This window comes from Oryctolagus cuniculus, chromosome 1 (assembly GCF_964237555.1).
Source record: "Oryctolagus cuniculus chromosome 1, mOryCun1.1, whole genome shotgun sequence".
Classification (NCBI taxonomy): Eukaryota; Metazoa; Chordata; class Mammalia; order Lagomorpha; family Leporidae; genus Oryctolagus; species Oryctolagus cuniculus.
In genome coordinates, this window is record NC_091432.1 from 188,872,074 (window position 1) to 188,897,663 (window position 25,590).

A 25,590-nucleotide genomic window follows, 5' to 3' on the forward strand; every position below is an offset into this window, starting at 1 on the left:
AGGAGAGGAAGACTAGAAAGCCAAGTGCAAACAACAGTTTTAAAGAATTTTGCTTCAAGGATGAGCAGAGAAATGGGTTAATGGCTGATAGATGGTAAAGATGAGAGTCATGTGATTCCTTTTATTGATGTATTCTACTTTTGGGAATAGCATTATCATGGGAATACTGAAGCAGCAAAGGGAAATTTGGTGATGGAAAACAGAGAGAGACTGGCTTGAGTGATGTGTTTGAGTAGACAAGAAAAGATAAATCTAGTACAAGGTACTTCAAAATGTTCATGGAAAGCAGAATTAAAAGATAACCTCATTCTGGTGCAAAAATTATTGAAATCCATGGGTATTTTTTTTAATAAGGTGCATTCTTCATGAACGTATTGACGACTCCACATATTAATGGATTTCAAAAATTAGGAAAGCATCATTGCCCATATTCTTACATAAGAAGAAAAGGGAAAACCCATCCAAAGTCATGTAACTAGTATGTGATGTTGTCAGGATTAATAACAACCCAGTCTGTGAAACTCTAAACCCCATGTAAGACACAGAATGGAAGAAAAGGAATCTACTCCATAGTAAGGCTACACAGGAGACAGAGTCATGGAACAAAGCCAGATTATTGCTAGCTATAAGGTGAGGGAGATAGTACTTACGAGATTACATTGATATGGAGGGAATTTTGATGATGAAGAGTGGAAAGTAATTTGAGAATTATATATCTAATATTCCTTTTTCAAATCATTTATATTTTTCCCTGTTTGATAGTTATGCTTTTCCTTTGGTACAGGCAATTTTGTCTGGGAAAAAAACTTCTGCTTTTGAGTTCTCAATAGTCATAGCTCAGAAATATGCTTCTCCTTGAGCTTGATATTATCTAACTTTTAAAAAAGCATGTTATCATGTTAATGAGTATAAAAACAAAATCCATAATATGAAGGATATCCAAAAACTTTATGGAAAATAGAACTAACAGGTAAGTTTATTTTTGTTTTGAAAAAATGAAACCACTTTCTAACAATGCATACTTTCATGACCTTTATGAAGATCTTTGTTGTTGGCTGCTGACATCCTAATGTCAAATATTAGAGACTGAGAAAAGAGAACCAAACAATGAGGCTCAGAATTGTTGTCCTGACTGGGAGAGGGGGAGAAGAAACATAAAGCAATGGGATTTTTTAATACCCATTTTTCTATTTAATTTTTTCTTACTCTCTAAATTCTTTTCTTTGAGGTTATCTCTACTCCTTTGCATTTTCTCTACTTTTCCATTTAGTTTCTGATTCTCCTTTCTCTGCTCTACTTCTCAATCTCTTCCCTACTTTTCATCTGTTCCCAGAATCCTGTCTTTAAAAAGTATGTAGGAAGTAAGCTCCTTGAACCAGCTTGCCTTTATGCTTTCAGCCAGGATTATAGGACATTTGTCATTGTACATGAGATTCCAGCAATGTGAATTCATTTGTGCCTATGGAAAAGTATTTTTCACTCTCCCTAGCATTTCTTGGCAAAGGTCTGTCATTAATAATTCTGACTTCGCTTGATACCACCAGGTTAGTAAGCAGTGTGCAGTGACATTTCAAACATATTTAGAATTTATAGTGATGGTAGAAATGAAAACAATTCTTTTCATTCTTTCACTTATTTGTTTTAGACAAGAATGAAACTGAAACAGAGATGATGAGTCACTGAAAAGTTTTTTCTTTGATGGACAGCAATATTTAAAATAATTCAAGCTAATATGCTTTATAAGTGTTTGGAAGATCTTATATACTTTAGTGTTCTAATTTTTCAAACATCTCACTAATTTTTAGAAAAGATGAAAAATCCTACTGTTAAATATGGTGTCCATAATTAGTTCAAAATATTCTGTAATATACCTGACATAGTGTGACACATGCTGAGATGGGAAAGTTTGATGGTTGATGGTTCATCACCACACTTCATGAGACAGATTGTTTTCTTTCTTTCTTTTTTTTTTTTTTTTTTTTTTTTTTTTTTGACAGGCAGAGTGGACAGTGAGAGAGAGAGACAAAGAGAAAGGTCTTCCTTTGCCTTTGGTTCACCCTCCAATGGCCACCGTGGCCGGCGCACCGCGCTGATCCGATGGCAGGAGCCAGGAGCCAGGTGCTTTTCCTGGTCTTCCATGGGGTGCAGGGCCCAAGCACTTGGGCCATCCTCCACTGCACTCCCTGGCCACCGCAGAGAGCTGGCCTGGAAGAGGGGCAACCGGGATAGAATCCGGCGCCCCGACCGGGACTAGAACCCGGTGTGCCGGCGCCGCTAGGCGGAGGATTACCCTAGTGAGCCGCGGCGCCGGCCAGATTGTTTTCTGTTAGCTACACAACTTTGGATGAAGTAGTAACTTCTGTTCTTGTGTTCAAACATGGGCAATTGTACTTTTCTCATGAATTATTTTAAGGATTACAAGAATACACATAAAGAATTGATAACTATACTTATGATTAAACAATGACAACTCAGTAAAAGTTAGTTTCCAAGCCATCAGCAAGGAGCTGGATCTGAGTTCAAGCAGCTGGGAAAAAAACAGTGCCCATATGGGATGCTGGTGTCACAGATGGTGGCATTACCTGCAACGTCACAATGACAGTCCCATTAACAAATTTATTAAAATCTTAATTAAAATAATATTTCTTTCACTTCTTAAAAATAAACATCAGGGCCGGCGCCACGGCTCACTAGGGTAATCCTCCACCTAGCGGCGCCGGCACACCGGGTTCTAGTCCCGGTTGGGGCGCCGGATTCTATCCCGGTTGCCCCTCTTCCAGGCCAGCTCTCTGCTGTGGCCAGGGAGTGCAGTGGAGGATGGCCCAGGTGCTTGGGCCCTGCACCCCATGGGAGACCAGGAGAAGCACCTGGCTCCTGCCATCAGATAAGCGCGGTGCGCCGGCCGCAGCGTGCTGGCTGCAGCGGCCATTGGAGGGTGAACCAACAGCAAAAGGAAGACCTTTCTCTCTGTCTCTCTCTCTCTCACTGTCCACTCTGCCTGTCCAAAAAATAAAAATAAAAAAATTAAAAAATAAACATCAGGATTAGATAGTAGAATTGAAATTCATAAGGAGTAAATAAGTGATTAAATTAGAGTAATGGAGTTTGGACCCAAGGGCCTGGGTTGTTAACCACTCTACTCTGCTACACCAAACTCTCTACAAATTGTTTGACTTTGCAAAAGCAGCAGAGGTAGGAAACTGTGTTCACTGAATTCTCATACATTCTGTTTTTGAGAATTTCCTGATTATGCTATGAAGGAATGAAACTTATCTTCTCTGAACAACTGTATCATATAGAATGCTTATTTTTAGTAGTAATGCTGTATGGCTGGGCCTTGATGGTTACTTTTAAACTTTTTGGGTCATATTCAAAAAATCACTACCATCACCAACGCCTACCCCTGCTTCTCCTTCACCACTCTTTACCCCCTCAGCACTGGGTCAGATTCTCCTACTCCCCAAACCCTAACACCTCCTACTCTCCAAGACACAACTCTGTAGAAGAAATGTTTTCTCTCCCATATTCTCCAAACTTCCCATCAGTTCCTCACTTTTTTTTTTTTTATAAGCATTTACTCAGCGTACCCTAGCTTGTACAGGAGGAAGAAGAAAGGGAGTTGAGGATAAGATATGAGTGCAACTACACACCCTAACACTTGGATAGATTTCCTCAGCATCAGTGCTTGCTATATTCCATCTCTTTAGGAGAAAAGCAGAGGAAAAAAAAAAAAAACAGGTTAAATATCTGAACACTCTAAAATTATTATGTTGGTTTAAATCAAGGGCAGGGCAAAAGAAAGAAAATTTGTATTTTTGTACAGAAAACAAAAACTCTATCACACAGTTTTAAAACATATACTAGCCGGCGCCGCGGCTCACTAGGCTAATCCTCCACCTTGCGGCGCCGGCATACCAGGTTCTAGTCCTGGTCAGGCGCCAGATTCTGTCCCAGTTGCCCCTCTTCCAGGCCAGCTCTCTGCGGTGGCCAGGGAGTGCAGTGGAGGATGGCCCAAGTGCTTGGGCCCTGCACCCCATGGGAGACCAGGAGAAGTACCTGGCTCCTGCCATCGGATAAGCGCGGTGTGCCGGCCGCAGCGCGCTGGCCACGGTGGCCATTGGAGGCTGAACCAACGGCAAAGGAAGACCTTTCTCCTTTCTCTCTGTCTCTCTCTCTCACTGTCCACTCTGCCTGTAAAAAAAAAAAAAATAGCGGAATAGGGAGGGAGCGCACTGATAGTTCAGGAAAAGATAGTTTTATAAAAGTGGAGATACTGTAGTCTCAAGGAAGAGTTAGGGGAAAAACTGCAAAGGAAACTCTTCTGGAACTATAGGGACATGGTAGACCTACGTGGAGGGCATGGGCGCCCACGGCTCGGGACCCCAACCGCTGAGTCTACACACCAGTGATGGAAAGGAAGATGAGGTAAAACCACAGTAGCCTGAGACACTGGCAGAAAAGTGGCAGGAAGAGCCTAGAGGGAACAAGGCTTGAAGCTCCGTGGGGGAAAGTACACCAGCCTAACTAGAGGAGAGAAAAAATAAATAAATAAAAGGGACCAGTATGGACATGATTCTATCTCTCCACTCACCTTACAAAGGCTGGGAAGACAATAGAGCAGGCGCCATTTTGGACATACATAACAGCTACGCCAGCTCACAGCTGTGCCTGCCCTCAGCCAAGCAGAAAAACCTGACTCTGGTGGGGAGAAATAACAGGAAATTAAGACCTAGTGAATGTGTGGAGCTTATGAACTGGGACTATGAAAAAAAAAAAAAAAACTGAGGGTGTGTGAGAGAACTCATGGAGTACCTGAGATGCCAGTAGTCTTGGTGGGAGACACCACAAACTTGGTAAACTTGGGAACCCAGTGGGAGACATTGCAGGGGAATCTGAGCTTACACTGAGGACAGTGCAGAACCTTTGTGTGGTCCTTGACACAGAGAAGACGAATATTATACTCACTGGCGCTAGCACTCAGGCACTGATTGCCATCAAAAAGAAGAGCTCAGCTGAGCAAAATTAATTCCCTTCTGAATAAAATAGAGAGAGAGAGAGAGAGAGAGAGAGAGAGAGAGAAGATTTACCATGCCAAACCAGGGTGTGTCACCTTTGGCACACCCTTAAAACTGAAGAAATGAAGAGAGGTCTCTGGCCACACCCACCACAAGCCTCTAGAGATTCACCAAAAGCAGACAGTCCACTTAACTAGAGTCATAATATAATGAGAAAAGCCACCACAGTGAGGAAAAAAAAAAAAGAAACCAAATATCTCCACAATGCCAAAAAAAAATGCAGAAACCAAGGAAACAAGAACAAGGAAGACATTATGACACCCCCAAATGCACAAGACACCCCAATTCAAGATTATGAAAAGATGAGATAGAAGAAATGCAAGATACAGATTTCAAAAAATTTATGATAAGAACATTTAGAAGTTATCAAAAACAAATTCATGAACTACAGAAATCCATATTGGACAGGACAGAAAATCTCTCTTGTGAAAGTGAAATCTTAAGGAGGAATCAAAATGAAATGAGGAGTTTAGTAGAACACGAAATTGTGATATTGAAGAGAAATCAAAGTGAAATGAAGAATTGAATAGATCAAATGACAAACACATTCGAGAGCCTTAAAAACAGAATCAGTGAGATAGAATAGAGAATATTGGACTTAGAAGACAGCGCACAGGAAAGTATAAAATCAACCAAAGAAAGGAAGAGGAAATTAGAAATCTAAAAAATATTGTCGGGAATCTACAGGATACTATTAAAAAAACCAACATTCAGGTTCTAGAAGTTCCTGAAGACATGGAGAGAGACAAAGGATTAGAAAGCCTTTTTAGTGAGATACTAGCAGAACACTTCCTGGGTTTGGAGAAGGACAGAGACATCCAAGTACAGGAAGCACATAGAACCCCCAATAAACATAACCAAATAAGATCCTCACTATGACACATTGTAATCAAACTCACCACAGTGAAACATAAAGAAAAGATGCTAAAATGTGCAAGAGAGAAACCCCAGATTACTCTCAGAGGATCTCCAATTAGACTCACAGCTGACTTCTCATTAGAAACCCTACAGGCTAGGAGGGAATGGTGAGATAACCCCAGGTAGTAAGAGAAAAAAAACTGCCAGCCCAGAATATTATATCCTGCAAAGCTCTCATTTGTGAATGAAGGTGAAATAAAGAACTATCATAGCAAACATAAATTCAAAGAATTTGTTGCCACCCTTCCAGCCCTGCAAAAGATGCTTAAAGATGTGTTACACACACAAACACAGAAACATGACCATCTATACGAAAGATGGTAAAGGAAGTAAACCTCCCAGTAAAAGATCACAGGAAGTTCAAAGCATATATTAGAAATATCTTTGGTAAAATGGCAGGAAAAAGTTGCTATTTATCAATAGTCACATTGAATGTTAATGGCCTCAACTCTCCAGTTGAAAGACACAGACTGGCTGAATGGATTGAAAAACAAAACCCATCTATTTACTGCATACAATAAACACATGCTCTTGAATGATGCGTGGGTCACAGAAGAAATCCAAAGAGAAATCAAAAACTTTCTGGAAGTAAACGAAGATAACAACACAACATAACAAAAATTATGGGATACAGCAAAAGCGGTGTTGAGAGGAAAGTTTAGCACGATAGGTGACTACGTGAAGAAATTGAAAAGGCACCAAATAAATGAGCTTTCAATGCATCTCAGAGATCTACAAAAACTGCAGCAAACCAGACCCAAATCTAGTAGGATAAGAGAAACATTAAAATTAGAGAAGAAATCAACAGAATTGAATCCAAAAAAATTACAAAAGATCAGCCAAAGAGCTGTTTTTTTGAAAAAATAAACAAAATTGACACACCATTGGCCCATCTAACTAAAAAAAAAAGAAAAGACCCAAATCAATAAAATCAGAGATGAAAAGGGGAATGTTACAACAGACACCACAGAAATAAAAAGAGTCATCAGAAATTACTACAAAGAGTCGTATGCCAGCAAATAGGGAAATCGATCAGAAATGGATAGATTCCTGGACACATGCAACCTACCTCAATTGAACCATAAAGACATAAAAAACCTGAACAGTCCCATAACAGAGACAGAAATTTAATCAATAATAAAAGGCCCTCCCAACAAAGAAAAGCTCAGGACTGGATGGATTCACCACTGAATTCTACCAGACATTTAAAGAACTAACTCCAATTCTTCTCAAACTATTCAGAACAATCGAAAAAGAGGGAATCCTCCCAAATTGTTTCTAGGAACCTAGCATCACCTTAATGCCTAAGCCTGAAAAAGATACAGCATGGAAAGAAAATTACAGACCAATTTCTCTACTGAACATAGATGCAAAAATCCTCAATGAAATTCTGGCCAATAAAATTCAACAACACATCAGAAAGATCATCCACCCAGACCAAGTAGGATTTATCCATGTTATACAGACATGGTTCAAAGTTCGCAAATAAATGTGACACACCATATTAACAAACCGCAGAAGAAAAACCATATGATTATCTCAATAGATGCAGAGAAAGCATTTGATAAAACACAACACCCTTTCATGATGAAAACTCTAAGTACATTGGGTATAGAAGAAATATTCCTCAACACAATCAAGGAAATTTATGAAAAACCCACAGCCAGCATCCTATTGAATGGGGAAAAGCTGGAAGCATTTCCGCTGAGATCTGGTACCAGACAGGGATGCCCACTCTCACCACTGCTATTCAATAAATTTCTGGAAGTTTTAGCCAAATACATTAGGCAAGAAAAATAAATTAAAGGGCTACAAATTGAGAAGGAAGAACTCAAACTATCCCTCTTTGCAGATGATATGATTCTTTATTAAAGGGATCTAAAGAACTCAACTAAGAGACTATTGGAACTCTTAGAAGAGTTTGGCAAAGTAGCACGATATAAAATCAATGCACAAAAATCAAGAGCCTTTGTATACACAGGCAATGCCACGGCTGAGTAAGAACTGCTAAGATCAATCCCATTCACAATAGCCACAGAAACACTCAAATACCTTGGAATAAACTTCACCAAGGACATCAAAGATCTCTACAATGAGAATTACAAAATCGTAAAGAAATAGAAGAGGATAACAAAAATGGAAAAATCTTCCATGCTCATGGATTGGAAGAATCAACATCATCAAAATGTCCATTCTCCCAAAAGCAATTTATAGATTCAATGTGATACCAATCAAAATACCAAAGTCATTCTTCTCAGATCTGGAAAAAATGATTCTGAAATTCATATGGAGGCACAGTAGACCTCGAATAGAAAAGCAATCTTGTACAACAAAAACAAAGTTGGAGGCATCACAATACCAGATTTCAAGACATACTACAGGGCAGTTGCAATCAAAACAGCATGGTACTGGTACAGAAACAGAATGAATAGACCAATGGAATAAAATAGAAACACCAGAAATCAATCCAAACATCTACAGCCAACTTATATTTCATCAAGAATCTAAAACCTCTTGCTGGAGCAAGGGCAGTCTATTCAACAAATGGTGCTGGGAAAACTGGATTTCCACGTGCAGAAGCATGAAGCAAGACCCCTACCTTATACCTTACAAAAAATTCCACTCAACATGGATTAAAGACTTAAATCTACGACCCAACATCATCAAATTATTAGAGAACATTGGAGAAACCCTGCAAGATATAGGCACTGGCACAGACTTCTTGGAAAAGACCCCAGAGGCACAGGCAGTCAAAGCCCCAATTAACATTTGGGATTGCATCAAATTAAGAAGTTTCTGTACTGCAAAAGAAACAGTCAGGAAAGTGAAGAGGCAACTGACAGAATGGGAAAAATATTTGCAAACTATGCAGCAGATAAAGGATTAATAACCAGAACCTAAAAAGAGATCAAGAAACTCCACAACAATAAAACAAACAACCCACTTAAGAGATGGGCCAAGGACCTCAATAGACAGTTTTCAAAAGAGGAAATCCAAATGGCCAACAGGCACATGAAAAAATGTTCAGGATCACTAGCAATCAGGGAAATGCAAATCAAAACCACAATGAGGTTTCACCTCACCCCAGTTAGAATAGCTCACATACAAAAATCCACTAACAACAGATGCTGGTGAGGATGTAGGGAAAAAGGGACACTAACCCACTGTTGGTAGAAATGCAAACTGGTAAAGCCACTATGAAAGTCAGTCTGGAGATTCCTCAGAAACCTGAATATAACCCTACCATACAATCCAGCCATCCCACTCCTTAAATTGGCAAACGAAAAAGCAGTCTGCACCTTAATATTTATTGCAGCTCAATTCGCATTAGCTAAGACCTGGAATCAACCTAAATGTCCATCAATAGTAGACTGGATAAAGAAATTATGGGACATGTACTCTATAGAATACTATACAGCATTAAAAAATGAAATCCAATCATTTGCAACAAGATGGCGGAATCTGGAAAACATCATGCTGAGTGAATTAAGCCAGTCCCAAAGGGACAAATATCATATGTTCTCCGTGATCGGGGACAACTAACCGAGCACCAAAAAGGAGACCTGTAGAAGTGAAATGGACACTATGAGAAACAATGACTTGATCAGCCCTTGTCCTGACTATGAAGGAACAACTTAATACTTTATCCCTTTTAGTATTTTTCTGGTTCTACTTAATACCATTGGTTGAATTCTTCAATTAACACACAATTATTCTTAGATGTTTAAATTTAACTGAAAAGTGATCCCTGTTAAATATGAGTGGGAATAAGAGGGGGAAGAGATGTACAGTTCGGCACATGCTCAATCGGACTTGCCCCAAATGGTAGAGTTAGAAATGTGCCAGGGGATTCCAATTCAATCCCATCAAGGTGCCATGTACCAAAGGCATCTTACTTGTCCAAGTGATCAGTTTCAGTCCACAATTGATCATAATGATAGGATTAAGAGTCAAAGGGATCACATAATCAAGACTAGTGTCTGCTAATACTAACTGATAGAATTAAAAAGGAGAGAACGATCCAACGTGGGAAGCAGGATACACAGCAGACTCAGAGAATGGCAGATGTCCTAAACAGCACTCTGGCCTCAGAATCTGCCCTTAAGGCATTCGGATCTGGCTAAAAAGCCCATGAGGGTATTTCAGGCATGGAAAGCCAGGACACTGTGGCAAAAAAAAAAAAAAAAAAAAAAAAAAAAAAAAAAAAAAAAAAAAAAAAAAAAAGACTTAAATGGAAAATCTCTGTGAGATCCCAGTGGAATGAACGGGCCATCAAAGAAGGCAGTACCTTTCTCTGAATGGAGGAGAGAACTTCCACTTTGACTATGACCTTGTCGAAATAAGATCGGAGTTGGCGAGCTCAAAAGGCTTCCATAGCTTTGGCAACCGATGACAAGAGCCTATGGTGATTACTGATGCCATAAACAAGAATGTCAAGTGTTAAATCTACAAGAGGAGTCACTGTGCACTTACTCCCCATGTAGGATCTTTGTCCTTAATGTGTTGTACTATGCAAATTAACGGTATAACTAGTACTCAAGCAGTACTTTTCACTTTGTGTTTCTGTGTGAGTGCAAACTGTTGAAATATTTACTTAATATATACTAAATTGATCTTCGGTGTATAAAGATAATTGAAAATTAATCTTGATGTGAATGGGATGGGAGAGGGAGCAGGAGATGGGATGGTTGCAGGTGGGAGGGAGTTTATGAGGGGAAAAAGCCACTGTAATCCAAAACCTGTACTTTGGAAATTTATATTTATTAAATAAAAGTTAAAAAAAAAAAAAACATATACTGGGGCCTCTATTGTAGTATAACGGGTTACGCTACCACCTGAGAAGCCAGCGGAGTCTTGGCTGCTCCACTTTCAATCCAGCTCCCTGATAATGTGTATGGGATAGCAGTGGAACATGGCCCAAGTCCTTGAACCCCTGCCCTCACATGGGATACCCAAAGATGCTCCTGGCTCCTGGCTTCAGCCTGGCCCAGCCCCTGCAGTTGTGGCCATTTGTAGAATGACCCAGTGGATAGAATATCTTCTCTCTCTCTCTCTCTCTCTCTGTCTCTCTCTCTCTCTTTCTGTGTGTGTGTGTGTGTGTGTGACTGCCTTTCAAATAAATGAATCTTAAAAAAAAAAAAAAAAACCCTGCTGCTGTTTGTGGATTTATGTTTACAGTTAAGTGTTAAAGGAAATGACAAATATTAAAAGAGGAAACCAAGGAATTTGTAGCCAGATGACTTCGGCCATTCTTCACTGCTTTCCCTGGCACAATTGCAGGAACCTGGATGGGAGGTGGAACAGCCAAGATTCAAGCTTGTGTCCATATTGGATGTCTGCACTACATACTGTGGCTTTAACGTACTGCACCAAAGTGCTGGCAACAACCATGTCATTTTATGCCATAAAACATGAATCATAGGATTGTTTTTTCTTATTTACCATGTAAACAATTCCATTGGTATTGTGATAGGGATTGCCTTGAATCTGTAAATTGCTTTAGGTAGAATAGATGTTTTAATTATATTTATTCTTCCAATCCACAAGCAAGGAATATCTTTCCATTCTTTGTGTGTAATTGATGATTTCTTTCATTAATGTTTGATAATTTTCCTTGTAGAGATCTTACACTTCTTTGGTCAAATTTATTCCTAAGTATTTGAATTTTGTGGCTATTGTGAATGAAATTTCTTTCTTGAGTTATCTTTCTGTGAGTTTATCATTAACATACAAAAAAGCTAATGTTTTTGTATGTTTGTTTTGTAACCTGCAGCTTTACTGAATTGATTTATAAATTCTAACAGCTTTTTGGTCGAATGTTTAGGTTTTCCCTGTACAACACTGTGTCATCTGCAAGCATGGATAATTATTTGACTTACTCTTTTCAAATTATGATACACTTTATTTCTTTCTCCTTTCTTAAACTTCCAGCACTATATCATTTTGTGTTTCACCAACAGTGCACAAGAGTTAACTTTTCTCCATATTTTCCATTTTTCTCCAAATTTTGTTACTTTTTTATTGTAAAAACCATCTTAACAGGTGCAAAATAATACTTCATTGTGATTTTGATTTGCATGTCCTTGATAATTAGTGATGCTGAGTAACATTTTATTTGTTGGCCATTTGCATATCATCTATGCAAACATCAAAAAGAACTATTCAGTTACTTCATTTTTCAATAAAGTTATTTGTTTTCCTCTATATAATTGAATGAATTCAATTTGCATTTTAATATTAACCTTTTTTGATACACAATATTTTCAAATATTTATTCCATGTAGTAGATTACTTTCTCATTTACTTGTCTCCTTAGCTGTGCAGGAGATATTGCTTGTTGTACTATCACTAATCTGTTTTTTCTTTTGTTTCCTTTGTTTTTTGAGTCATGTTCAAGAAATCACTGCAAACACCTACATCCAGAAGAATTTTTCCTATTTTTTTCTAAGAGCTTATTGATTACTTGTTTCACACTTATGTCTTCAACCAATTTTTGAGTAGATTTTTGTGTATGGTGAAAGGTAAGAGTTCAGTTTCTGTCTTTTTTATGTAGATATCCAGTTTTCCAACATTATTTTTGGATAAATGTTTCTTTTTCCATTATGTATTTTTGATATCTTTGTTGAAGATAATTTACTGTATAGGCTTTTTATGATGTTCCATTGTTCTCTATATTTCTCTTCACACCAGTACCATATTGTTTTGCTTACTCTATAATTTGGTAATACATTTTGAAATCAAGAACTGTGATACCTCCAGCTTTGTTCTTCTTGCTTGAAAATTTCTCTGGCTTACTCAGGGTCTTTTGTGGTTCAAAATGAAAATTTAGGATCTTTTTTTTTATTTTTAAATGGCCATTGGAATTTTGCTAGGAATTGTATCAAATCTGTATATTGTGTTGTTGTATAGTGCAGATATTTAACAATATTAATTCTTCAAAGCCATGAATACAGTACGTCTTTACATCTTATTTGTGCCTTCTTTAATGTCTTTATGAGTATTCTCCAGCTTTTAGTGTAAGTCTTTTATCTCCGTGGTTAAGCTTATACAAAGCGTTTTGTTATATTTTACATTATAAATGGGATCATTTTCTGAATTACTTATTGTAATACTTTGTTGTTAGAATACAGAAATGTGACTGATATTTTGTGTGTTGATATTGTTTCCTGAAATTTTACTGAATTCATTTTTAGTTCTAACAGTTTTTTGAGGAATCTTTAGCTATTTCTGTATATAAGATAATGTTTTATGCATAGTCTCATAAATCAATAGCCAAAAGCAGTTTTGAGAAGAGATACTTTTACTTCATCCTTTAAAATTTAAAAACCTTCAATTGCTTTTACTTCCCTAACTTCTGTGGCTAGGAATTTCAGTATATTGAATAGACTTAGCAAGAATAAACATCCTTGCCTTGTTCCTGCTCTAATAGGAAAAACTCAGATTTCCACCACTGGATGCAATGTTAGTTGGGAGTTAACCCTACATGGTCTTCACTGTGCAGAAATCAGCTCCTTCGATATCCAATTCAGTGAGAATTTTTATCATGAAAATGTTTTGAATTTCAACAAGTTATTTTCTGCATTTATTGTGATGACATTGTGATTTTAGCCCCCATTCTTTTGTATTATATTCCCTTTTATTTATTTGAGAGGCAGAGAGAGAAATAGAGACACAGACAGGCAGAACACTCATCTGCCAACTCCTCTCCGAATGCTTTCAATAGCCAAGTCTTGGCCAGGAAATCAGTCCTGATCTCCCATGTACATGGCAGAAGCTCAAGCACCTGGGTCATCCATCTGCTGCTTCCTTGGGTCTGCATCAGCAGGAAGCTGTGATTGAGGGCAGAGCAGGACTGGAATCCCTACATTCCAATACAGTCAACCCAAGAGGCACTTCTACTACTAGGGCAAATGCCTGCCCATGTAATATACTCCCCAACTCCTCTCCATTCTTCTTTTTCCCTTCCATTCAATTGTAGTCTACCTCTAAAGTAAAATTCAGATATTTTTTCATATTTGGTAAGATTCACATGATTAAAGATTTCAAGTAAAAATATTAACATCCTTTTTAAGAAAAAATGAGTCATCCTTAATTAAGTTTATAAAAGGATATCTGAAGAATACTATGCTGTCATAACAGTATGTGATACCTCCATATCATATAATGATGAAAACCTAAAAGTAATTTCCATTTCCCTTCTAGCCATTTTATTTTGTTCACATTCTAGTTTGGAATTTCTCCAGAAGATAAGGAAAAATGGTTATTTTGTCAAAAATTAATATCATTTAGTATACAGAGATAACAATAGGAGAGTAGCAGGAGATGCTCCCAATCAAAAGTCAGCATCATATTCAATGGGGGAAATCAGAAATATTACAGCAGGAGAATGCCTTTCTTTACTTGTAATTATCAAACACAGTTTAAGAAATTTAGGAACAACAAATAAATAGAACAAAAAATGGAAGTAGGAGAAGTGTTATTTGCATATGATGTTATGACTTTAAGAAAACTCACAGAATCCTATAAAACATGGTTATGAACATAAGATCATTCAGTAAAATAACTGAATACAAAATTAATATAATGAAGTAAGTAGTCTCTTTATATAATAGCAATACCTGCTAAAACATATTGAAAGGGAAAAAATCTTGAAAATGATAACTCTGATAAATTTAATTGATAATAACCTTTAAAAATATGTATGATCTACCTTTAGAAAAGAGAACCCTAAAAACTTATTTAATAATTATTTTACTTATTAAATACTTTTAGATAGAAAAAAACTATTATCATAGATAAGCCAATTTTTCCAAAGTTGGTTTTTAAATTTCACTGGCTGCAGCAAATAAATATGCTTTTATTGTTGCTAAACAAACAAGTTTTAATGCACATATGGAAAAAGTATTGCAAGAAATCTCACTAGAACAAATCTGGAAATAAGTGAGGAATAGTTTACCAGCTCCAAAAACATTTTGAAAGTTATAGTAACTAAAAGTATATGGGTACTGGTACTAGGGAAAATGTGATGGAAATATCTAGAGGAAAAAATGTTTTAAAGAGATGAAAAAGGGGCTGGTGCTGTGGCATAGTGGGTAGAGCTGCCACCTGCAGGGCCGGCATCCCATATGGGTGCCTGTTCCAGTAAAGGCTGCTCCACTTCCAATCCAGCTCTCTCTTTCGGCCTGAGAAAACAGTAGAAGATGGCCCAAGTCCAAGGACCCCTGCACCTGTGTGGGAGACTCAGAAGAAGCTCCTGGCTCGTGGCTTTGGATCGGCACAGCTCTAGGCGTTGCTGACATTTGGGGAATGAACAGAGGATGGAAGACCTCTCTCTCACTCTGTCTCTCTCTCTGTCTCTGCCTCTCTGTAACTCTGCCTTTCAAATAAATAAATACATCTTTAAAAAATATGAAAAATATCTGCACAAGTTCATGCTAAAATTTTGGTTTTGTGACCACAATTTTCATGACATTGTTATGAAGACAATTATGTATTGCTTATGAACTTTTGTATCTTGTTCATGTAGTTTAAATTCTTTAAAGTATTATCAGGTTAATTTCAGCAACAATTATAAAAAGTAGTATGTATAAAACACTTACCCAGAAAACTAGAAACTCTGTATAATACAAATTTTGTAAAATACAAGGTGTTGGACAGAATGTTTATTGTAGCACTTCACACAGCAGCAAGATACTAGAAAAAACAGACATTTAATAAATATGAAATATGAAAATATGTTATCACTAAAAAGAACCAGACAATCCTATGTTTCCACATGAAGCAAGATCATATTTATACTTTTAACTGGGGTGGGGGAAGATGCAGAATGGTATGTTTGCCCCTCTGAGGTTGTACTTAAAGGAAAAACACAATGATACATGCATAGATAGACATACATTCTTACATATCTATCGAAGTCTTGGTATATTTTTTTCCTCTGCAGAGGGTTCTTGGGTAGCTGTCATATTTGGACAGAAAGATGTAGTCTTTGCTGTATGTATTATTACACTTTTTAATTTTTTTAACCAGATATGTATTTCCTATTTAAACAACAAGGCTTATAAGTAAGATATTGTAGCTATGCAGAGAAAAATTGGTGCTGTTATTATTGGAACCCAATGCTAATTTTATTTGCCATCTAGATTTGGGACAAATCTAATAGTTGTGGAAATTTTCTTAAAGCTTACTTTATTTATTGCAATATAAAAATTATATTTTTAAAAATACAAGCACTAACACTCCTATGTAATATGTAACCTGAATGAGAAATTGCTTTGATGATGTATTAAGCTATACATCATCAGGGCCAGCTGCCACTCTGATGATGTATTAGTGCAATAAATCTCAAGGTGTGACACATTGAAAAAGAATTACTCAAAAGAGAATGGTCTCCAAGTTAAAAACTGATCCAACATAAAATTCAAAGAGAAAATGATAGAGAAACAATTTATCTATTACCAAGAAGTGTATTATGCATGCGAAGATTCCATTCAGCATGCTATTATTTTTGGCAATAGAACTTCAACAAGCTCAGGAGAAATCAAAACAATCTATCTCTTCTTCCAGTATTCAAAACACATCCTGGGAACAATTGGTAAAGAGCACACTGAAGACATGGTCAGAAGAGCAAATAAAGCATAAACAAGAATATAAGGATAAGGGGCTGGGGTTTTGAGTGTTTCCTGGGCATTAGGTACATTTCAGAACATGTTCATAATAATTTAAGTAAGAATTTGGTCTTAAGACTGAGTAGTTGAACCATTGCAGTGGAAATGCAAAATTCAAGTAAAGAATATTGCAGAATAACATTGGTGGGGGGGGGGGGACTCAAGTACATGTTGCAGTTAAGTTTAAAACAAGTTGAGAGAAGTAACCTCTGTTAGCAACTGACATCAACAAAGGAATTTAATAATTTGGTCCAGAATTTTGCCATTTGATTAATAGTATAACCCTGGTCATTTCAAAATTAGCTTTTGACATGACAATTGGAACAATTTGGGATACAGATGTAAGATGCTCACTTTTACTCATTAGAAGGCACTGAAGAAAGAAATCTTTTTACAAATTTGTTCATTCGATTTCTAGTATTCAGAGTATTTAAATTTCTACAGAATGTGGTTTTCCAGATGTCCTGCCATCTGAGAGTAGTGAAGCATCTCCCAGTGCTTTCATTTATTCAGAAACTAAGGAGCTATTATGCACTGATTGGTGTGTGTTGGGTACTGTGGCCAGCCTTGAGGACACAGAAGTGAACCAAACAGACACCGTGACTCTATCTTTGCCCATGATTTTTAACCCTTTTTTAATAACACCCTCTTTTTAAAAAAATATTTATTTATTTATTTATTTGAAAGTCAGAGTTATACAGAGAGAGGAGAGGCAGAGAGAGAGAGAGAGGTCTTCCATCCTCTGGTTCACTCCCCAGTTGGGCGCAATGGCCGGAGCTGGGCCAATCCAAAGCCAGGAGCCAGGAGCCAGGAGCTGGGTCTCCAATGCGGGTGCAGGGGCCCAAGGACTTGGGCCATCTTCTACTGCTTTCCCAGGCCATAGCAGAGAGCTGAATCAGAAGAGGAGCAGCTGGGACTAGAACCAGCACCCATATGGGATGCCAGTGCTTCAGGCCAGGGCATTAACCCACTGTGCCACAGCGCCAGCCCCTAATAGCACCCTCTTACACTTTCAGCATGTAGTTCAGGTTTCCTACCCCCTCATGTAGCCATCTGTGAGCACTGCCTTTCCAAAGTATAATCTCACTGTTTCAAATCTCACTGAATTTCAGAATAGGAAGGAACTTCCTAATCTAATTCAACATTTTCATATTAGAATTGAGAAACATAATGCCTAAACAGATTAAGTGATTTACATACCAAGGAAACAAAATTATCAAATTCTCTGTGTGTATGTGTGTGTGTGTGTGTGTGACTTGAACGGGGTCTTCTGTCTCCTCTTTATCACATAGATCTAAGCCACTCATTTGGCACAGGACCTACACTGTGTTGTCTTGTTCTTTATTGTGTGTGTGTGTGTGTGTGTATAACACATGCTATCCCTAAGTAAAGAGAACTTTTTGAAACTGAGTCTAATTTATCTCTGTTTTCTCTCACCTCCCAGCCTAGGGCTCAGTCTTCCTTACATAGGAAAGCACATCTACAAGTGTTAATTTATCCAACTTTGTAAATCACTAAGTTCAGTGAGAGGGTCCATGGGAAGTGGCGCAATGTGGCCCCAATCAAGTCACTACTCTTAAATAAATTGTGAGTGTTTTCTAACATCACACAAAATAAAAAGGAATTTCATCTACATATGAAATTGTAACAAAAACTACTTGAGGGAAAGTCAGTGAGTTCCAGCGAAAGAACTAGTAGATCCACTAGTAAGCTGCCCAGTCCTGTTCAGGACTTTTGATCTAGAAAAAAAAATCTGAGAAAAGCTTTTCAACAAGCACATGCAATAAAGTAGTTACTGAAAACCATAATGCTGAATTTGGGTTAACTGTTCGAGATGGTAAGAAGGGAGTCAGTTGGCCAGGCAGCTCTGTCTGTAAGAATGGCTTCTTTAAGGATTAGAGTGAGGAGCCCCTGCAATCAACTCAGGCTAATGAAATTCAGGATATTGTCACAAATCCCTACAGGATTATTTTAAAGATATAAACTTAGTACAAATATTAATTATTTCTACACATAAGCAACACTCTCCATTCTTCCCCCTTTTCCAGGTTTCATTTGAAAATCCAATTATACAGAAATGCAGTTTTAATTATAATATTGATTTTACTTCTTTGCTAGGAGTGGGACTAATTCAATTAGTTCTAATTATGTGCATAACGTGGTCAGACTAATCTTTCAAGATGTTGGCCAACTAATTTCATACCACTTTACATCACATCCAAGTCAGAGAGCAAAATTAAACCTCTGAAAGTCCTAACATAGTGTAGACTTTATTAAAGAAAAACAAGGAAGAGGATGAGAAACTCTTTAAAAAAAAAAGATAGCTTGGCACTAGTTTTTCACTTGCAAAATTTTGCAAATAAGATTTTACTTAGCCTTTGCAATTATCAACCCCAGCAGGGTTTAGAGAACCTTTACAGGATGCAAGAGGAAGATTAATGATACAGAAACGAAGAAGAAATAATGTTAACTAGCAATAACTATTTTCTAATTTGAAAAATCAAGGTAAGATCAAATGAAGTGAGTTTAATAATTTATGTAAAAATGTGCGGGTGTTTTGTAGAAAGTAATATGATATTATCAAAGCAAATTGGACCATATAGTTAAAAAGGCAGGAAAGATTTCATTCACAGCTGCTATAGTAAGGAAGAGAAACAAAGGAGAGGATTCAGTCTGATCTCAACTATGCTGAAACAAAGGTCAGGTTAGGCCCTTCATGCTCCTTTGCTATGCCTTAGGCCATGTGTGTGTATGTGTGTCTGTGTGTGCATGCTAATTGGCTTTACACAAAGGAAAAGCACACTTTCCCTTATCTACCTAATAGCAGGTAGTTTTACAATTTGAACAAGGTACCCAGGGAAGTTCAACTCTCACCCTCCACAGAGACTGGAGGTTAAGGACATTTTATTGTTGGGATTATATTTCAAAGCTGGGTCCTTGGGAGAGTTCTGGGTGTAAATCCTACAGGAGGTTTTTAAAAAGATTTACATCTCAAAAGGGCAGAGAAAGAATTTACAAATCACTCTAAGAAAAGGGAGGTCAAGGGCCTAGAGTCGGAAAAATGCCTGTCTCCAGTCAAGCTGAGGCAAACATTAGACCAGTCTGATTAGTATTCCTATAAGTGTGTAAAGTACATATGTATGTAATGGTTTTTATTTATTTTCTCTGTATTAGTTTATCTATTCTTGCGTCATTTTGTTCTACTGAGCTAAATCTTTGAAAAGATACATTTTATATAGAATTTTAAAACATTTACTAGTATTTTTTCAAAATTTGTTTGGCTGTTATAAACTGTGTAATTCAGGCTAAACATTAGAATTGTATTCAGGTTCAAGAACAAGAAAATTTCTTGGATTAAAATTGAGTACAATTTATAAATTTATATGTGGGAAATCTAATTTATATAATGACAATATTCAATCTTAGAACCAAAAAACAACATTTTCATGTAGGCAAATAGTCTTCATATTGGTCCTTCAAGTTTTGTGTGAAAATGTATTTATGGGAATTAAAACTGAGTGGCTAAAATGAACTTACTCTATTCTTATTTTGCCAACATCTACTTTCTAAGCTCTATATTTTAATTAATAATATTTCCATTGATTGTGTTGTATTGTTCTTCATATCAAATTGCTTCTTGTGTTAATAATGGTTAAGTTCAGTCTTTGTTTTCCAGTAAGTACACATAATTTTTCCTTACTATACTGAAACTTTATTCCCATTCAGTCTTAATTTTTATTCTACTCATGATTTTATGAAATGTGTCTAAAATATATCTATGCATGATGTTAGTGAAGTAGGCAGGCATACAGGTTAAAATAGGTCAGATTTGTGAACTGGAAGACCACGTCCCTGTGTGGCCTCATTCCCCTACCTGGCCACACCTGGGTGCCCACCAGCCAATCAGGTTAATTAACCACTCCCTTTTGGAGTGGGTTAAAAGCCTAGGGCACAGTGTGCCCAGGCCCAGTTCTTCTTCCCTGGCCTCTTGCCAGGACAGGTCTTGCTGTAGCCCCTACCTTCGGGCCATGTGCTCTAGGCTTCCTGGCCTAGATGCTCTTCCACATGGCTGGTTCCTGGTGCTTGGTATGAACCCCTATTCACTTCTCTCCCCTAAATAAAGCTCTCACTCTCTTATGCATCTTTCTTACTAAATAAAAGCTTAAAATGTACCATGCTGCCTTGTTTATCTGTGCTGGTATTTAGAATTCTTCTCTAAATATTAGGCAAGAACCCTCTCGGGCTTATTAATATTGGGGATTTAGTAATAAGTCCATGGTGAAATCTTAAGGCACCCCAAATTCCGGTAGCGCATGTGGCAACCCGTTTAGCATTTCTATGGAACTTTAAGGGGCCACATTTCAGGGTAAATTTTAGGGGGTCTTTTCTGATTTCATTAGTATTATGTATGAACTTTTTCTTATTTATTATTCCATGATCTAGGTTGAGCAGACAGCAGAGGGGATAGGGGGTATTCTTGATTCCCCGTATGCCCAGAGGACATCTTTTTCTGGATAGTCTGCAGCAACCAGGACTTCTTTGACCAGAATAAGTAGGTCTGAAGCACAACTCCCCACAATACTTCTTTGAGAAATTCATAGGCACATCCTTCACTACAGCAAATTTAGCATCTGCATAAACAGTTGTGTCCCTAATGGTACTGGGTGGCCCATAAAGGAACTCAAAGAGTGGATACAAGAGAAGTGTTGGTACCAGCGCCTGTGGCCTAGAAGGTTAAGCTGCCATCTGCAGTGTCACCATCTCATATGGGTGCCAGTTCGAGTCCTGGCTGCTCCATTTCCCATCTGGCCCCTGCTAGTGAGCCTAGAAAAGCAGCAAAAGATGCTGGGCCTCTGCCACCCACATGGGAGACCTGTATGGAACACCTGGCTCCTGGCTTTGGTCTGGTCCAGCTTTAATCATTCCATCCATTTGGGGAGTAACCCAGCAGATGGGAGATCTTTCTCTCTTTCTCTCTCTGCATCTCTGCTTTCAAATAAATAAAAATAAATATTTTTTAAAAAAAGAAAAGTGTCAATTTTGCTCAATATATTACATCTTTTTGTGTTCTGTATATTAGTTAACACAAATAGAGAAAAACATATATTTATCTTCTGAGGACTGGCTTATTTCACTAAACAGAATGGTCTCCAGTTGCATTCATTTTGTTGAGGAAGATTGAGATTTGATTATTGTTTATAACCCTTGTCTATAAATTTGAGGAGCAAAGTTTGCTCTACTTACTGTTTGATGGATTCTTTATTTAATGGAGGGTTAAGCTTGTGATTATAAAGTAAATTGAAAATATGTCATTGTAAAAATTAAAAGAAAAAAAAGGAGGATGTGGGAGGGTGGGAAGGATGATGGGGGTGGTGGGAAGTAGCATTATGCCCTTAAAAGTGTATATATGAAATACATGACATTTGTTCCCTTTATATAAAGAAAAAAAAAAAAAAGAACAGAACTCTGAGTCATGAATTGGGAAAGATTGGGGGAGGGGGTCCTTGTGGTCCTTTTAGTAAAGGAAGTAGCTTCTGAGATAAAGCTGAAAGTTATGGCGACTGAATTGCAACTTCTGAGTTCTTTCCTGGATGACCATATTTTTTTCTCCTTAATAGTTTCCCTTTTTCTTTGAGGAGGAGAAATTCGTCTTCAAGTTAGGAAAATTATTGGCACTGAAACATTGCTTCCTCCTTATGCTGCTTACAGCCACTCGGTGGAAAACACCAGGTTGCAAAGCAATCACTGCTAGCTTTCTGCTGAAACCAAAATATTCAGCGAAAACACAATGCTTTAGCCAAGTACAATTCTGTATTGCTTGAGATGGGAGAAGCTTCTCCTGAAAATGAATTAATATCTTCTCTATTTTTGTCATGTTTCTCTCATCCTCTAGTCTATAATTCCATGTTGTTCTGTTTCACAGCAAATGTGTACAATTCTTCCTTAGCAAGGCTCTCCAAGATTATCATCAATGCTATTGTGGCTTAAGTCAGTGAGATTGGACTTTCTTGCTGTCATTTTTCAAAGTGCTGCTGACTGTGCTGTCTAAGAATGGTAACTCACAAATTGCTTCTCTGTCTGAAGATGGAAAAAAATGTTAAGTCAATTTCTTGAATTAATTAAGAGATAACACTGATATAGGAATGGGCTAGTGCCACAAATAATTATCACTTGAAATTACACAGTCAAAAAGGCCAATTAAGGAACCAAATATAGCTAATGAGAAAATTTAATTGATAATGTTTCAAGTTTCGGGCCTGGTCCTGCATTTTTCTGTAGTTAAATAACAATAACAGCAGCAGCAGCAATGACAACAGAAAAGCAATAACAACTCTGCTGATTTTATATTAGCAATCATCCCTGGATCTCAATTGACATTTTCTTTTTAGTTGCACAAAACCACTGCTTTTTCCAGCACAAACTATATGGATTTAGTTTGTTAATCTTTCCCCAAGTAATACAAAATTTTCCACTTTTAAAATCTTCTAAAATTCCAAATAAAGTGGGTTTCTATATTTTAAACCTCCTAGTTTTTTTTTTTTTAAAAATTACATTCATCATGAATTTCTTGCCATTCCCATTTTCCTTTTGGAAACACGGTGAACTGCCTTCTCCATCCATTCCAGATGAGCTTGCTAAAGAAAACATCCAGACATTAGTTGCTAGAGTCTGCATCTTCATTGCCAAATTCAAAATGAGACCAGACAGAGATAGAGAGCAGTGCTACCAAAGCTGGCTTTTGAGTTCAGGTCAGTTTTCAACACTCAGTAACTCTGAATTTGGTTTTCAAAGTCCCATGGAGCATAAACAAGAGAAAACCCAGAGTGTAACCAATATGGGGTAACTAATTCGAGATGCAGACACGAATTCCTACTGGGGATCTCCACCGCTCTTTCCATATCTTGAGGTAAAAAAAGAAAAACAAGAAGGATGAAGAGTAAGAAGAACGAAAGTAGGTCTCAAAAAGTCTATTTAGTCTTTATCAGTGTTCACTATCTGAATTTATGTTTGTTACTTAAACTAAAATAATTTTTTTTTTATTTGACAGGTAAAGTTATAGTTAGTGAGAGAGAGAGAGAGACAAATGAAAGGTCTTCCTTTACTTGGTTCACTCCCCTAATAGCCGCTACGCGCTGCGCCGATCCGAAGGCAGGAGCCAGGTGCTTCCTCCTGGTCTCCAATGCGGGTGTAAGGCCCAAGCACTTGGGTCATCCTCCACTGCCCTCCTGGGCCACAGCAGAGAGCTGGACTGGAAGAGGAGCAACCGGGACTAGTACTGGCACCCCAACCGGGACTAGAACCCAGGGTGCCGGCACCACAGGCGGAGGATTAGCCAAGTGAGCCATGGTGCTGGCCTAAACTGAAATAATTTAAAAAGAAAATTTATTTTAGAGAAGTACTAAGCTGATCGTGACCCGAGGCACATGGCAGAAGAAAACACAGTCTCCTCTGAAGAAATTCACATCCTTAACCAAGATGTCAAAATCATCAGTTCACAGGATAGGAATTGTGCATGCAATAAAGAAACAAAACACCTTAATTGAAAGAATCCCAATGAGATCAACAAAGATGTCAGTCATTAAAATTATCAGACTCAGAATTCCTAAAAATAATATTAAATTGTTTAAAGAGATAAATATGGAAAACTAAAGTAGAATAGTAGAATAAGAAATCATAAAAATGTTCATACAGACTTGAAAGACACATATATATTACTTTAAAATATAAAACTATTGTGAATAAAGTTATAAATATAGTACAACATTAGGCAGCAGCACATTCTAAAAAACCTACTACTAAAGTAATAACGCAGAAGGTAGATCTGGAAAAATAAAAGGGGGAATGCAGCACAGAGGAACAAAATATGTAAACAACAAAAGGAATTCTATCATTGAGTACACTATGATGAGTCTGTGCTTGGTGGCTCATTGGTGAAATTGTTAGTTCTGTGACACTCCCATCCTGACAACAAGAGACTCCAATCTGGATCCTTGCCCCCTGCCTGCAAATTATCACTTCAGTAATTAATAGCATCATCCTCCAAGTTGGCCATGTCCAAAAATTGGGGCTGTCCTTGATTCCTCTGCATTATTTATGAATGAACCAGCAAATCTTTGAAATTCCATGTTTAAAATATATATCACGTGAAATTCCCCTACCATAGATGATGGTGGAAGTGAAGAAAAAATTCTATGTAATAAGCCGCTAAAATTTGTGATATTTTTTAGCAGCTGACTTATCTTGATTAATATATCCTCACCAATTAATAACCCAGTAGCATTATAATATGGTGTGATAGCATCTCACTAAGTTTTGTCATTGTTTTAGATTCAGAATATGGTATCTGTTAGGGAACCATTCATGGAGAAAGTCATTGTAGCGCCATTTGAAACAAAGTAACTGTAGCACCCTTTGAAAGAAAGTAACTGCACAGTAGAGCAGCTTGAAAGAAAAGTAGAAAGGTAACAACCCTAGCTGGTAAGATTTGAAAACGGATGGCCTAACTAGAGGGCCTAACCACAAACTGTCGTTGCCATGACTACAGGACCCTGGGAGGTCAGAATGTGGGCAGGGCTAGCCTCTAGAAACTGTATATAAGAGGACCCTCAGATGCTGTAAACCAGAGGTTGCTCAGCCTCTCTCTCCCTGGTCCATAGTGCCTAGTGCCTGTGGGTAGAAGTTCCTGGTCCCTAGCGCCTAGTGCCCGCAGGAGTGGGCTTGAGCGATCTCTCCTCCTAGTCGCCTAGAGTATCAATAAAGTGTGTTTAGCTTGACCTTCCTCAGTCTCTTCGACTCTTCCTTCGCAGTAACCCAGCCAGTTCCTGAAGCGGGAGATCCTGACAGTATCTCCACCACAGAAATGTCATAGTATAACTAGTGAGCTGAAACCAAACTCACATAACAGAAATTAAATTTCTTTTTATAAAATG

General features: G+C 37.6%; 1 long non-coding RNA gene across 3 annotated transcripts in view; it reads right to left on the reverse strand.

Annotated features, from left to right (window-relative positions):
• Positions 1-24,357, reverse strand: part of LOC127490927 (uncharacterized) — a 126,322-nt gene extending 101,965 nt beyond the window's left edge. For all 3 annotated transcript variants that reach the window (XR_007919293.2, XR_007919292.2, XR_007919294.2), the window contains exon 1: positions 15,593-24,357. This is a non-coding gene — a long non-coding RNA (uncharacterized lncRNA). The remainder of the gene's footprint in view (positions 1-15,592) is intronic.
• Positions 24,358-25,590: the final 1,233 nt, after the last annotated feature.